Source organism: Nuphar pumila, chromosome 13, assembly GCF_984573655.1.
Source record: "Nuphar pumila chromosome 13, dmNupPumi1.hap1.1, whole genome shotgun sequence".
Taxonomy (NCBI): domain Eukaryota; kingdom Viridiplantae; phylum Streptophyta; class Magnoliopsida; order Nymphaeales; family Nymphaeaceae; genus Nuphar; species Nuphar pumila.
Window position 1 is genome coordinate 82,283,268 of NC_143261.1, and position 18,041 is coordinate 82,301,308.

The following is an 18,041-nucleotide window of genomic DNA, read 5'->3' on the forward strand; positions in this document are numbered from 1 at the left end:
GGCACCTATTTGTGCACTTTTATATTTTGTTACATGATATTAGAGCTTTGGAGCTCTCGAGTTGTATTTTCATGATATCGAGAAAAATGTGGTGGTTCGTAAGTTTGAGAGATCATTGCATTGGGAAGCATAGCATCAACATCCTATCTTCTTTTGCTTCTCTATTTTTTTTTCTCTATGGTCCACAAATAAATTATGATGGTTCTCCATCAAATTTGATGAGTCCAATTATAACATTTGGGCCGCTGCAATGAAGAGGATTATAGTTGGAAATGAGTTGTAGCAATATGTTGATGGTTCAATATGAAGAAACCCTTAAAGAAAAGCGAGAGAGAAAAAACTCTTTTGGATTATAAGAAGATTTACAAAGAATGAAAAGTTGGGCATGCCAAAGTTTTTTCCCTTTTCATAAGTATGCATGAAAAATCATGTGCCAACATTCTCGAGTTTAAAAGAGCTGATGAAGCATGGGTGTTCCTCAAGAAAACTTACAAACAAAAGGATGTTGCACACAAATAAGATTTGGGTGATCGTATCCTCAATTGTAAACAATGAGATAAGACCATTAGAAAGTATTATAGAACTCTCAAAAGATGAGACCAAATGGTTAAAATGGAGCCCGTATGGGATACCTTCAGTGGTGCTCTTCAAAGAAAAAACCAAATCCCTGAAGAGTAATTTTTTTAATTCATAAAGGATTTTAGACCCGAGTATGGACAAATATGGATCACGTTCATCCACCGCAAGAAGATTTCACCTTTACATGAGGTCTTAGCCAAAGTATACATGAAAGAAACTAGATTAAAGACTATGGCCGAACCTAAAGAGGCCAAGAATAATGTGTAGGCTGTTTTTAAACCCGGCACCAATATAAATGCATATAAGCCTCCCCACTTCACCAAGCCTAACATTGGAAGGCAACAAAATGATGATGAGAGAAAGAATATTATATTACAATTGTGGATAACTGAGGCACATTAAATCCTATTATCCCAAATTTAAAAGAAATGAAAAAATGATGGTAACCATAGATGCATTTCAAGAAGACAAGAAAGAAACCAATGGATATTTCAAGTCTATTAAAACCATGACATTGTCCCAAGTGGTGGAAGCTCAACAAGTGCTTCTCAAAGGCTCATTTTCTTGAATCATAGGTATCGTGGTTTCTTCTTCTCGACTTCCTGGTGAAATTTGTTGGCTCTTGGATTTTGGTACTCTTTTCACATGATTTTTAATAACTCTTTACTTTATGATTGTAGGACTAATTCAAATAGATTTAATGTTTTTATTGTCGATGGTTTCTCTCTAAACATAAAAGCAATCAAAATTTTCAAAATATTTTTATACTTTTCTATTCTTAAAGTTATATTTGTTTCAAAACTTAATTTAAACCTTATCTCTGTTTCTCAAATAGCCGACTATGATTGTAGTATATCCTCATCAAACCAATGTTTGGTGTATGATCTGCAGTCTGGTAAGCAGTTTGGAGATGACCATAGAGAAAGTGATCTACTACATGAATCAATTGATTATCTCAAAAAATAATTTTTGTTATAATGCACAAAATATGTATATTTTTATGACATCAAAGGCTAAGACATCCTAGATAGGGGTGTCAACAGATCGGGTTTGGTTCAAACCCAGGTGGAATCAGACTCAAACCAAATTTGAGATGATGGTACCGGGTTTGGACCAGGCTCTAATCGGACCCACCATAAGAGAAACCATACTTGGATCCTATAAGGATTACATGAACCAGACTCGGACCGTAACTGGTAAAATAATATTTTTTTTATCATTTTTACATTGAAATTTTGTGCATCTTAATCGAAACTCAGATCAGGCCCAGGTCTGGTATAAAATTTCACAAACCATACCCAGCTCCATGTATTAATCAGTCTCTTCGGGCCTGACCCGAACTCTAATAGGGTCTTCTTATTTATCATCAAACCCTAACCCTATAAGGTTTGGTACAGGTCGGGTCCAAGTCAAACCCAACCCGCTGACACCTCTAATCCTAGCACATCTAAGATATCTAATGTATCACATTTGAAAATGTTTTATAATGAAAGTTTTTATTGCATTGATTGCATTCTTAGAAAGATGAAAGATATTCCTTTTAAGGAGATAACCTTTTTTTGCTACCAAACCACTTGAATTGGTAGACTCAAAGGTGGTTATGTTTATTATATAGTTTTTGTGGATAATTATTTATGTTATACTTGAATTGATTTTCTTAGGTACAAATATGAAGTTTTCGAAAATTTCAAAACTTTTGACAACCTTATGAAAAACTTGTTCAAAACAAATATTTTTATTTTTCACTCAGATTCAAGAGGAGAATTTACGTCAAATGATTTCAAAAACTGTTTAGAAATCAATGAAATTTTGCATCAAAGATTTTGTGCCAACACACCTCAACAAAATGAAATGTCCAAAAGAAAACATAAGCATATTATAAAGACCACTAAAACTCTGCATATTTGAAAACATATTCCAAAAGAATTTCAGGCTAAAACTTCGTTTATCGTTGTTTATCACATAAATAAAGTTCCTTCTACTAAACTTCAAAATGTCTCTCCTTTTGAAAATTTTAATTTTTTTTCCTTGATTACTCTAGATTAAGGACTTTTAGTTGTAAATGCTTTATTCCTACAAACAAAAATGATAAGTTATCACCAAGGGCAATACTTCATCTTTTTCTTGGATACCGTGAAAACCAAAATGAATTTAGATGCTATGATTTTAAAAATGATAAACTTTATATTTCTAGAAATATATCATTTATAGAAAATGAAAACTTATTTTATTAAAGTGTGCTTAAGAAAGCTAATAACTATTCTTTCATGTTAGAATTTCTTCCTAAATGCAATGATAATTTTTTGAGTTTTGATAATGGTAACGAAGAACCTCAACCTAATAATCCTGGTGGCATGAATGATATGTAGACAGAAGTGAACCTCTAGTTATCTAATATAATAGAAAAAGAAATGATAGACAACCAAGTGCCTTGGAAAGGTATTCCAACCTAAAATACATGAACCTAATAGTTTTAGAATATATGGCAGAGTCTCTAGACCACCGAATATGTATCTATCATATAAACCATTCTATCCTCGATATAGAGTATGCTTAGCTAAAATATTCTCCTATTGTGAACCTACCTCATATAACTAAAGTAAAAGTTATTATGAATGGATATGTGACATGAATAATGAATTAGAAGACTTAAAAAAGTCCAAAATCTGGGTAATAGCGGATCTATGTAAAGGAAAATGGCCGTAAGTTGTCGATAGGTGTACAAAGTAAAAACCAAAATTAATGGTACCTTAAAGGGATATAAGGCTATGTTAGTGGCCAAAGGCTATTTCCAAGAGTACGATATAAATTACAATGAAACCTTTATGCTAGTAGCCAGGATGACCTTAGTTAGAACCCTCATAATTGTAATTGTTACTAAGAATTGACCTATTTATCAAATGTTAGGAAAAGTTATTCACATAAATAAAGCTCTATATAGTTTGAAATAGACTCTTAAAGCCTGATATGATAGATTCAGTTCTATTATGATTAAGCTTGACTATAAATCTTATTATACTAACACTGCTATGTTTGTTAAGAAGTCTAATGCATGTATTTTTATTTTACTTCTCTACGTTGATGATGTGATCATTACTAGAAGAGACAAACAGAGAGTTAGTTACATTAAAAATATTCTTAAACAAAACTTTAAAATGATTGATCTAGGATTCTTTAGATTTTTTGTGGGCATTGAGGTATCGTATTCCTCATGTGGTTATTTACGGACTCAATTCAAGTTTGCCACTGAGATTATTGACAGGTCTGAAATTACTGATAAGAAAACAATAGATACCCTTGAGGTAATTAATGCAAAAATAAAGATAGATAATGAAAGACCTTTAGAAGACCCCACTCCATTTCGTTAGATGATTGGAGGGCTCACCTATTTGACTATTTAACATATCTTATATAGTGCATACCTCAAGCTAATTTCAACATTCTACTACTACTGTGCATGAGTTGTCATGAGAATTATTATATATTGAACAATTTTGTTTCTAAAGGTGTCTTTTATTATCTTCCTCCTCCCCACTTAAATTAATTGCATTTTCTGACTTTGTGGAGGTGATATCAATGGTAGACACTCAATTATTGGTTTTTATATTTTTATAAGTGATTTCAATAGAAGTTGAGTATCGCGCTATGACTACCACGACATCAGAAATCTTGTAGTCGAGAAGATTACTGAAAGACATGGGGGTGTATTTGCAATCACCTTCAAGGTTATGCTCTGACAAGAAGAGCGTCATATATATAGCTGACAATTATAAATTTTATGAAAGAACTAAGCACATCGAAATGGATTGTCACTATATTTGTGAATAATATTTAAAGAATATTATATTGTCATATGTAGCATCAGAATATCAGTTGACCGACTTCTTCACCAAGACACTTCCTTCTACCCAGTTTCATTTCTTACTTAGCAAACTTTTTGTGTTACCTTAAGTTTGAGGGAGAGTATTAAAGTTGTATATATATATATATATATATATATATATATATATATATATATATATATATATATATATATATATATACACACACACATAGTTATATACATATATATAATATGCTTGTATATATGATATACATATATGATCTGTATGTACATATATTTATTTTGAAAAATAATTGTACTATATGACAAAAATGATGCATTTAAAAAAAGAAACTTTACAATTTGCCAAAATCTACCAATGTCCCAAATCGTAAATGTTGGGCATTAAAATAACCATTTTAACCTTCATATGTGCGGACCTCCTAAGGATATACAAACTTCCTCTAGGATAGACTTTACTACTGATTTTGGACCCATAAATTGAAAGATGAGGAAGTCCACATTTATTTTATGAGGATGAGGAAAGTCCACATATATTTTATGTGGACTTCCTTATCCTCGCCTATATTCTATGTGGACTTCATGAGGTCTTATAGAATATATGCAGACTTCTTTATCCTCATAAAATATATGTGAACTTTCTCATCCTTACCTATATTTTATGCTAATTTTCTCTTATAAAATATATGTGGACTTCTTCCTCATAAAATATATACGGACTTCTTCATCCTTATAAAATATATGCGAACTTCCTCATTTGTGCCTATCTTTTATGTGGACTTTCTCTTCCTCATAAAATATATGTAAACTTCATTATCCTTGCCTATATTTTTTGTGAACTTCATATGGTCTTCTTCATAAAATATATGCAGACTTCCTCATCTTCATAAAATATGTGGACTTCCTCATCCTCTGTAACACCCTAGAATTTCTAACAAAAAATAAGTGTAAATTTTTGATAATTTTTTTTAATATATAATCCAACTCGAACGAGGGGATCAGTACACAACAAAAATTGTTTTGGTTTGGATTAGACAACTCTGTGCGAGTTATAAAGACTAACAAACTAAACTGGACTGGATCTAATTTCTATTTTGACTTGGATCCAAGTCTGCACAAATAATGATTCCATAGAGAATCCAACTCCTCAAGTATTGAAATAAAATCAACTAGCATTCCAAACTTAGATTATAAAGTATCATCATTTAACATACATGTTCAAATATAAATGACGAAACGTCTCAGTCTAATTGAGACTCAAAATTTCTAGAACTGAAGAGTTGAGAGAGTATGGTATCCTGGTCTCGCTACTATATCGTACCATCGCACCGCTGCTCACCTGAACATATCCCATAAAATAGGTCATACTTATGAAAGTCTAGTAGGTGAATACACCAACCACATAAAAATTTAACAAGGTAGATCAAGTACATTATAATCATGCATCTCACATTAACATACAACATAATCATATAAGTCATATTTATGTAAGAGATATTTCATAAGATATCAAATATGTATATTGCAACAAGATAATTAAACATGTACATTTAAACCAAATATCAATATGCATCTCATCATTCAACAACTTAATAAAAAATTGTGTTAGTAAGTCATTGTTTTCCTTAATTATTTATTTCTGGTACTTAGGGATCGATCATTAGAACAATTGAGACTACAACAGTTGTTCATTATGCAAAGTTTTCTTTTATTTTTTAAAGCATCTAACTAGCCAGATATCCAAAGCGGATGATTTGTGACTGAGAGGTTTGTGACCGAGAGTATTTCCCACAAAAGCATCGTTCAAAATAGGATTGCAATCCATGACTAGCTGCAGTAGTTGGGATCTATCACCTAGGACACATTAATAGTCTCAGATTCCTAAACCTCTAAGTTACTAGAGACCATCTAGGATGTCATTGCTCCCATAAAACATAACATGTCACTCAAGGTTGTACCACCTTACCCCTCTAAGGTAGGTATAAAAATCTGAATGGGCTATTGGGTTCTTAATTAGGTGAAACATAATCACGTGTGCTTTAAACCATTAGGCAAGTTAGAGCCCATTATCCCAAGTACCCCCTAGGGTAACAAGTGTACGAGGATGCATGCATATTTACACAACCCAATTCAGTTTGCTTGGGTGCCTTAGGCCCATATGAGAACTTCGTCTGTAAAGGTGGATCCCAAGTTATGTGTTGACATAAAATAAACAAAATGCGGCATAATTTACACCCAAAGATTCATCTTAAAACCAAACTCGCACGGGAACTAAACATAGTACATGCATGCTAGATGGCTTAGCAGTACAATACAAAGTATATTTTTTCATGCCACACACCCAGATACATGTCCAAACATCATAACATTCTTGATGTATACATAAACCCTTTATATCATGTAACATTTCAATAATGACATGAAGTAATGTTCACAAAGTTTATGGTCATACCAGACACGAGCATGCATTTAATAATAGTAAGACAACAATAACATATTTTTGATGTCACCACACTCGCATACAATCTCATACATGATGTAATTCAAATCATGAATTTATAGAGTCCACATACACATGGTGTCCAGATTTGATCAAGTCAATTAAGTATGTTTCCATGTGGTCCGGTCTTGACCAACCATCATCTTTACAATCACGTGCTTTTAGTGAATTAAGAACTTATCTTTACTTGTGTTTGTGTGGTGTGGATTTAACTTAAGGCACACATATATACATTTTTGTTCATCATGCATGTGGGCTAAATATAATCATAACCATTCATAAATATATCTTTCACATGAGTATGGTTCATGAATAATCATAACCTTTTTAAATATATTTTTCACATACATATGGTTCAAAAATAATTATATATCAACATGAATAAATATATTTTTTCTGCATGCATATGGTTCAAAAATAAACATAAACATGCATAAATATATTTTTTTTCTCATGCATATGGTTCAAAAAGAAATATGAATATATATATATATATATATATATATATATATATATATATATATATATATATATATATATATATTAGAACCAAAGAAAGGACTGAGTCAGCCCCAAGCTTAGTCTGATTATGGCTTAATTCAGTCGGACCTAGGTGACTTCAAACTAGTTGAGAAAAGCCCCAAAAATATATAACAAGAGCTAGTTATAAACCCAAAATGTGGTTGTTAAACCATAGACTTAGGACACTCAACTAAGTCTTTGGTTCCAGCTCAAGCTTGGAAAAATGTCCTCAGTCATAGGTCGATGTTCAGAAAGACCAAAAAAAATTTGTTTATATCTCACTATGCGCCAGTCCAGAGATTGTTCTCTGGACCGTAGATGTAAGTGGGAAAAACTGCACCAAAAATGCAAAATAGTTTTTGTTTTTTTTTTCTTCTTTTTTTTGAAATGGACTATGTCAGTCCTTGGGCTGACCTCTTAGTGTATTAGCCCATGGACTGATCTCAAGAGGTATGAACAACTTTGAGGGACAGCGCAGTCCAAGATTGATAACACATTTTTTTTTTTCATTTAACTGCATCACTTGAAAACTTAAAAAGCCATCATGAAAAAAATTAAATTAGTTTTACGCACACAAGGGAAAAATGCAGGAGGAAAAAACCTTGCTATAGCCCATGGTTTTGAAGGAACCCAAAAAAATTATAGATTCAATTCACAATGCATATACATATCCAGATGTATATCTATACATTTGTACCAAGAACTAAAGAAGGCTGAAAAAACAAACACTTAGCGCATAGAAATCAAACTATGTGCATCCAAAAAAATCTACTCATGTCCTATGAAAATGAGTATGTCACAACTCATTTCATGTGCATGTAGACGAAAACCACCATGAGCAAGTCACGTGAATGTAGGGAAAATACACAAGTAAAAATGGCAAATGATGATACATGCATGTAGGGCAACACATAATGAATGCATATCTACCACTTATGCATGTAAGTAACACATTCATGCATGTAGAGAAAATAAACATCATGAAATGGAATGAACACATGCACACAAGTATGGTTAACGTACATGAAGGAAGTGAATAAACCTACTCCAACGCTCTATAACAAATATCGCGAGAAATTGCCTGAAAGTTTAAAATGGCAATTTCTCGCGAGATTTTCAAAATATCATGACATTTATGAAAAAACATAAATACCATGATTTTAACGTGGTATTTACATTTTAAATGGCTATTTATCATGAAAAAATCATGTATTTTTTATTTTTAAATAATTTTATTAATATTTTCCTATAAAAAAGTTTTTATTTTTAATTTATTTTTTTATTGCTGAGATTTTGCAAAAAATGTGAGATTTATGAAAAAAATTCAATTTCTCGTGAGTTTTTGACAAACAAGATTTTGCCGGAAAAATGTTTGTCACTATGCTCCAACGTTAGCTATTTATATCATATAGAGAGACAAAAAAAACTTTATTACAATGTTTCCCATGAATGGCAAGGGGTTCATAATTTTTTTTTCCAGACTTGGACACCTAAAAAAAAAAAATTTCATTCAGCTATTTACACAAACCTTACCCAAGCTCAGGTTGGCTATATTCATGGATATATATAAAAAAATATTCCCATGTTAGCTACTTTCATGAAATAAAAAGGAAAACGACTTTAATGCAATGTATCACATGAATATCTAAGAAACATCATTTAATGATTTCAAACAACATAAGTGGCCCATACTCATTTTAAAGCATATCATACCAGCATTAATCGTTCTAGCCTTGTGAATCTACATGAGGGAAGTGAATAAACCTACCTTTTTGAAGAACAAGAAATCTCTCTAATCAAATCAAACTTCCTTCCTCTAATATGTGTAGTGTGAAGTCCCTATGTGGTACCTCACACTACACTAAGGAGGTTGGAAGTGATGCTAAGCACAAACAAAAATTCCCACAAAGAATAACGTTGGAGAGAGAGGGAGAGCAAGGAAGAGAGAGAGACAAACAAAAAGTGAGAAGTGCCTCTTGCTCCCTCCTATATATAGGCTTCCAAAGGAAGGCGACAAGATGGAAGGCTTACCTTGCTCAAGGGAGATGGAGGGCTGAGAAGAGCCAAGCCCTCCAACCCACAAAACGTGAATTCAAAAAAGTGTCTCCTTACATCAAAATGATAAGGACAAGGGTAGTCAAAAGCATAAGAATGGTTTTTCAAAAATGGAAACCTTTCCTTGGAAACCAAAGTGGTTCCTTGAGATCCATGGAGGGTCTCTTGGGACCACCTCCACACAAGTCCCAAGGTCCTCCTCTAGGGGTATCGACCTCCCTAAAAGGCCCAAAATAATATTATATTTACTATTATTCTTTTTATTTTTTGTTTAATTAAAGGCCTTCTCAATTGCAAATAATTTCATGCTAGTACATTGGGTCCATACCCAATCCAAGAACTTTGCTTATCTATTTCATTTATTTATATTCTCATTCTCTACTAAGCACAATTAATTAACCTTAACAGAGTAGTAATTTAGGTTAAGTTAAATCACATAATTGGCACGCAAAACCAATTAAAAAAGAAAACCCCAGAAATTTACTTGAAAACAAATTACGAAAAAGCCAGGTAAACCTCGAACAAGCCATTATTTAAATCACACAAGGCAAATTTTTGCCGGAAGCAATACATATATATTGTTCAAGAAATCTCAACACGAAAAAAATCCTAAAAAAAATTATGGGTTATACAGAATAATCCTCATAGTATGAACAATAGTGAACTACAAATAAGTTGTAATTTAATCACACAGGTCAATCAAACATTCTATATTGTTCGAAAAATTCCTATTTGAAAATTTCAAAAATTTTATGGGTTTTACATCATCGCCTATATTTTATTAAGACTTCCTCATCCTCACAAATATTGGTCATTTTTTGCCTATATTTTATACGAACTTCCTTATAAAATATATGCAGACTTCTTCATCCTTTAAGTTTTGGGTAAAAAATCAGTAATAAAGTTTGTCACAGAAAAAGTTTGCATATCCTCAGAAGGTCCACACATGTGAAGGTTAAAATGGTCATTTTAATGCCCAACATTTGTGATTTTGAACATCCACAAATCTTGGCAAAATGTAGGGTTTGTGAAAATGCATCATTTTTGTTGTATAATACAATCATTTTCTATATTTATTGTTGGTCATTTCTGTATATGTAATAGGTTTATACCCATTCAAGGCATTTTGATCATTTCAATTTGTTATAATAGGTTGCGCTCGTTAGGGACACATTTGTATCTTTTTCTTTTTCTTTTTTTTTTGTTTTTCTTTTTCATTGTCTAGCCCAATGGCTAGTTGACTAGCCCCATTTGAGTTGTAAGCTGCCTATATATATAAGTTCTTCCCATATGTTGTTATGTTTTATCTCAAGCATTTACACTATGAATAAATTTTTATTTTTTATGTGTTTGTTACCCATAAGTGGCTTTGTGATATTGTTTGGCCCATAAGTGACACTTTTGTTTTGTGCACACTCTTATAACTTGGGCCCTCACTAACACCTATTTGTGCATTTTTATATTTTGTTTGTAAAGAAATGAAGGAGTGTAAAGAAATGAAGGTTGTTTTGATATCAGAAGAGTGATTGTCGTGATTTCAAAACAGCCTTATCATTAATCTTATGTGATTTGCCTACTCCAAGTAATGTATATATATTGCTTCCATACTCAATGTTAAATATGCTCTCATTTTATGTGTCCACTTCTGATATCGCACTTCATATGGTATCAGAGTAGGTCGTGCCTCTCTGCTCGATTTTTCTTCTGAGCATCTCCCTCACTAAGCACTTCATCTGCTGGCCATTTCTGGCTATTGCAGAGTTTGCTCACTGAGCCCTCACCTGGTTATCAGATTGCTTTATGGCCTCTGCAGAGACAACAAATCATTATGTCCTTCTAGTAAGACCAGAGTCAATCTTTAGCTATCACAGAGATTGCTCTTTGTCTGCCTCTATTCACTAGTGCGCTTGTCTGTCCACCGGGTTATGCTCGTAACAGGACCACCTATTTGTTGTGCATATCCTTCTGCCATTGGCCTGCCCTGTGTGTTCCAATGATTAACTGTGTGATTGGTGTTCTTGGTCATTATTTCAGAGGTAAGCATCTATGGTTGATCAAAATTAAAACCAAAGACAAAATATTGATTATGTTTTTTATGTCACCAACTCATTCTAATTGCATTATTCAGACAGCCAGGGTGTTGTTCTTGTGTCTCAAACTATTGATGGTAACAACTATGCGACCCGAAGTTGTGCCTTGGCGATGGCTTTAAGCGCAAAAAATAAATTAGGATTTATTGATGGAACCATAACCCCTTCTGAGACTACTACACCAGAGTTTGCTAAGTGGCAACGATGTAACCACATGATTTTATCATGGTTAACTCGATTTCTCGAGAATTGGCCAACAATGTCATATATGCCACTACGGCTCATGAGGTTTGGACTGACCTCAAATAGCGATTTACTCAAATCCATGCTCCAAGAATTTTCAGATTCAAAGTGTTATTTCTAGGTTGCAACAATAATCTATGGTCGTTGCAAATTATTTCACCACTTTGAAAGGATATTGGAATGAATTAGCTTCTTATTGTCCTATGTCCACTTGTTCTTGTGGAGCCTTGAAAGTCATTGCCAAACAACAACAAAGGAAAATAATCATTCAATTCCTCATGGGACAAAATGGCTCATATACTACGGTTAGAGAACAAATTCTTTTGATGGATCTCCTACCGACCATTGGAAAAGTATATTCTTTAGTGTTACAGAAGGAGAAGCAATGTGAGGCTCGTATTATCCCCGCCTCCTCAGATCGTGCTGCTCTTGTTAGTAATTGGGTTTCTCCTCAAGATGGTCAAGGAACCAAATTCATTGTCACTCATCGCTCATGACCAACCTATTCTCATTGCAATGGGATCAGTCATACCAAATAAAAATGTTACAAGTTTTACGTCTATCCTTTATGACACAAATTTTGTAAACCAATTCAAGGGACAACCATTGTCAATGTTGTTGAAGTGGGGATAACTCCCTACAGGTAATGCATCAAGTGAATCTAAGACAAGTGATAGTCTTACTCGAGACGAGTACAACCAGCTCATGGCACTTGTAAAAAACAACTCCTTTGTGGCCTTGGCAAATTTTACAGGTCTGTCTTGCTTCAACCCTTATCTTTCTTCCTCTTGGATCATCGATTCTGAGGCAAGTGAACATATTACTTCTTCCTCAAAATTATGTTTTGATGTATCACAAAATAATTTGTATATTTTTATTAAACTTTTGAATGGTTCATCTATTAAAATTCAAGATCAAGGGTCAACCAAGATCTCTGATAAAATTGTTTTGAAAGATATCCTATGCATACCTTCTTTCAAGTTCAATCTTTTGTCAGTTAGCAAATTGACAAAGTCTCTAAACTGTTCTGTCACTTTTTTTTTTTACTCGTGTGTCATTCAGGACCTTGCTTTCGGGGATGAAGATTGGAGTGGGTGAGGAGAGAGATGAGTTGTGTCTTTTATCATGAGCTATCTTCACCTTCAGCCTTGGCCTCATGTTGTCCCTCATTTGACTTGTGGCACCGGAGATTGGGGCATCCATCTATGTTTCATATGAAACTTTTTTTTGCATATGATTCTAGCTTTACTTTGATAGACACTTGTCATTTTGAGATTTGTTCCCGAACCAAGCAAGATCGTTTTCCTTTTGGTACTAGTTTTATTTCAACAACTACTGCTTTTGAATTAATTCATGTTGACATTTGGGGTGCTTATTCTCAATCCTCCTTGTCAGGAGCCCATTATTTTTTTAGCATTGTGGATGATTTTACTAGATGCACTTGGGCTTACTTAATGAGACATAAATATGAAGCAAAAAGCTTGCTTCAATCTTTTTTGTGCATGGTCCAAATTCACTATTAGACTCAAGTCAAGAATTTGATATCTAATAATGAGACTGAGTTTTTTTTCTGATGAAATGCAAAAATTTTTGCTCGATCATGAAATTGTACATCAACATAGTTGTATTGCTACACCCAAGCAATACAAGGTCGTTGAGCGCAAACATCATCACCTTTTGGAGGTTTCTAGGGCCTTGATGTTTCAAGCCAACTTATCATATAAGTTTTGGGGGGAATGTGTGCTGCAACTTATCTAATTAATAGAACCCCTTCACCGAAATTTGATTGGTAAAACTCTCTCTGAGCGATTTTTTATCAAAAAACCAAGTTTTGCTCATTTGTGTTTGTTTGGCTGCCTCTGCTATGCTATTAATGTTGATCACAATAAACCTAAATTTGATTTTTGAGCAAAAAAATATGTCTTTCTTGGGTACCCTTTTACTCAAAAGGCATACAAGGTTTATGATTTAGAATCAAATATTTTTTCACTAGTCATGATGTGGTTTTTCATGAAAATATTTTTTCGTTTGATGAGAAAGACGAGATGGAGATCAAACCCATGCTACTTGTCCCTATAATTGAATCACCTATTTTCCAATAAAGACATGATTGTCCTGATAATGAATTGGCTTCTGAACCACCCTTTGAAAATTATCAACCTAAGAATGAAATTCAAAATGAGAACCAAAATGTTCTACGTTGATCTTCAAGAGAACATAGACCATCTGTGATGTTGAAAGACTTCCACTACTCAATAGCTCAATCCTCACCTCATCCAACTTTATTGACAAGGCAAGCTGAAAGTAAAGGTACATAATTTCCTTTAGTCAACTACATCTCATTTGAAAAAAAAATCTCCTTATCATCAAGCCTTTCTATTAGCCATTTCCTCTTAATCTGAGCCTATAACATTTAGTCAAGACATGGGTGAGAAGTGTTAGCGAGATACTATGGTTGCTAAAATACGCGCCTTAGAGGAGAATAACACTTAGACAATTACTGATATACCTAAGGGCGTCAAACCTATAGGGTGAAAGTAGATATACAAGATAAAATACAAGTCGAATGATATTATAAAACACTACAAGGCAAGATTAGTGGCAAAGGGGTATTCGCAACAGAAAGGACTCGACTACCATGAGACATTTGCACTCGCAGCAAAACTAATCATTATGAGATGCCTTCTCACGGTTGCAGCAGTAAAAAATTGGACTCTTCATCAATGAATGTTCATAACGCCTTCTTACATGGTGATCTCCATGAAGAAGTTTATATGGAGATGCCACCAAGATTGCAAATTGAACAAGTCTGTGTAGGGTAGAAATTGGCTTGCCAAGTTCTCTGGTGCTTTCATTGGTTATGGGTTCTCTCAGTCTAAAGCAGATTATTCTCTATTTATGTGCTTTCAGGATAATTCGTTCATAGCTATTTTGGTGTACATAAATGACTTAATAATTACTAAAAATGATAAAAAGGTACTGACAAGACTCAAGGTCTATTTAAGTCAACATTTTTACATGAAAGACCTTGGTCCGCTCAAGTATTTTCTAGGTATTGAGGTATCTAGATCCAAGGCATCGGGTTTACAAGGTTCATTCGGATGTATTTTCAATATTTGGTTTTCTTATAGTTATTTAGTTTGAATTTTAGTTTAGGATTTCATTTTGGATCTTATATCGGATTTATCTCAGATTTGTAGTAGGATTAGGTTTGCTTTATTGTTTGCAATATGTATTCATTATAAGAGAGAGAGATGGGAGATTAATAAATTATTGATGCTTTTTAATTATTTTTTCCCTGATTTCTTTATTATTTTTCATGTTTTCATAATTTCTTAGTTTTGTAGTTGAATTAGGGCACTCATTCTTTCGGGGTTTAAGAGCTGATTCTTGGTGGGTTCAAGAGGGATCCTCCTGCTCATTTAATGAAGAGGGCCAGCCACAAGTTATTTCACAGGGAGTACGGAACACACGGAGTACTGGGACGTTTAAGATTGAATGTAGGACCGATCGGAACATATGTTAGATGATGGGATCCAAGCTCATAACCTAGTCATGGAAGTCACTTGGGGGTGGTGGGTAATGGAGTAGTCGAAGGAAACCCATTGTGCTTTGTGACTCGGACATGCATCTCCAGCTCAAGCCCAACAATTCTACGGTGGATAGATTGGATATCCAATTATCCATCCGATCAGGGTGTATTAGTTTGAGAACATGGAAGCCCAAACTCGACTCAAGAATATTTAATTTGTTTGCTTAAGAATACATGCAAAAATTAAAATACTCAGGTCATTCAGTTCTGGTCGGATGTTCAGAAAATTCCATAGATCAGACCTGACCTGCATAGATTTCAGTTTTCAGGCCAGCATTTTATGCCAATATCCAGATATTCAGGTTTGGGTTGGGTCAGGCACCCAACATAAATCCGAACCTTTCACGGTTCTTAGGATCGCATGAGCTTTTCATGGTAGCAATTAGCTGTATGCATTGCACTCTTAAAAAATTACTACAGAATATTAATATGAAATACAAGGAACACAACCAAGATAGCTTATATTATATACATACTTAATGAAATAGGTTACTGATGAATGCTAGACTCATGCACGTATAAACAGGTTGGATTAAGATGGAAATGAGTTCAACCGATTTCAGAGCCAACTTAGCTTAAATAGTTAATCTGATGCAATATTTAAATGTATTAAGGTTCAGATTTGGTTCGGATTCAAATGAATTGAACCTGAATCTGATATTTATCAGATCTGACTTCTGACACCGAATCTAACTAAACATATGATCAGGTATCTGACCTGAATCCGAATTGTTTACGTCCTACATGCCTTGACGTGCCTTGGCCCAGTCTCAAGGGGATATTCTATGCCAGGTCGATTCTAGGCTTGGGTATCTTGGGGCCACACCTAAAAGGTTATGCATCATTAGGATGGACCCACTTTTTCAAAAATCAGCTTGTTGCGTAACTTAGTTTGCGAGGATCAGTGTTATTAAAAACGTGTCTTGCCTCAAGGTGAGGGGCTTTGTGCCTTGAGGCGCAGGCATAAGGCGCAAAAGCCCTGAGGTGCACGCCTCATATGCCTCAGGGCGAGGCGCGACGCGCCTCACCTTGTCAATGTGTTTTTATAAAAAATCTGCTCAATGAGTTTTGGGGGGACTTTCAAATCAACTGGGGTAACATGAACTGGAAAGGTAAGAGATGGAAATTTATCTGACGAGTGTGGGGCGTTATCTGCTTGGAAGGCAATCTGGACTGAGCGCAACCAGCAGATTTTTAGAGGAATATACACAGACCCTGCTGCATTACAGGATCTATTAAGGTGGGAAGTTACAAACAGAGAATGGCCTCGATGCTCGACTGAATGGATTGGAGGTAACAGGGCCATTTTTGTGTGGATTGGCTAGGCAGATCTGACCTCACAAATCACGACCCTACATGGCTGCCGGTTTCACTGTTTTTAATTTTGTATTTGTTGTTTTCTGTTTAAAGGGGTCTTGATATCTTATTACACCCATTCATACGTTCTATGTGATTTATACTACTGAAGCAATGGAATTTATTCTTCAAAAAAAAAAAATCTCCTGAACTTGTTCAGTTCTTAATTTTCCTTCCATGCATGGTTGAAGGGAAAAAAATAATAGGTTTTGATGTTAATGAAGCCTTATATGCACATACATTATGCATATGAAAGCTTCAACTGTGTATTGTGTCACATGTCACCCGCACAGACGTGAGAGGAACAATATCACCCGTGTGATGGATAGTATTTATCCTGGTTGCATGGGCAGGTGGTGCTTCAAATTAGCATAGCACAAGCATATGCAAATGCTACCATGGTACAGTACTGTATTCTTTTCCTAAAAAAATTACTGTATTTCTGGTGTTTTGTTTCTGAGAGAGCATTTTCAAGTCTTGCTCTTTAGTGTGTTATGCATACGATTTTGATACGTTTTCACTAATTTTTGCAGTTGGTGGTTGTTCACGTTGCTGAGATTATGCAAATGGATCGGTCGATGGTTATTGACAACAAAAAACCGAGCGAGCGACCCCAGATTTAGAATCCACCGCAGGTCATGGTGGCACCCTCAATTAATCAAGAGGATGGAGATGGACTGATCCATAAGAAACCGGGTCACAAATATAAGTCCCAAAAAAAATTTCTTTCGGGAGGCGCTGTCCCCTGGACCCCCTACTGCAATGGCAAAAACTTTGAATCAAGCTCCACAACTCATCATCTAGACGAACTGACATACCTTGAAATCTGAAAAAGGGTTTTTGGAAAAAGAAAATGATTTTTCAGTTCTTTCTTTGTAGAAAAATGGCGAGTAGCCGAGACCCAGAGAGATTTTATCTGGATTTTGATAACACTTATGCTTCGGTTTGCGTCAATTAACTTCATTACTTGCTGAAATTGGATTGAACACAGAAGGAGCCCATGCTTTCTATTCTCTGGACATTTTTTTAGCTCTGTTTTTTTTCTTGCAAATGCAGCAAGAAATCAATTTAATTGAAGAGAATTTTGGTTTCTAATGTATGAAAAACAACATAAATAAGATCTCATGTTGTGATTGAATTTCAGTTTCTTAGATACTTAAATAGATCAAGTTGTTCCATTAATGTTACTTTTACACATTAATCTCATATTTTTTCAATATTTATTTAAGATTTTTTATTTCTTGTTGGTTGTTGCCTAAA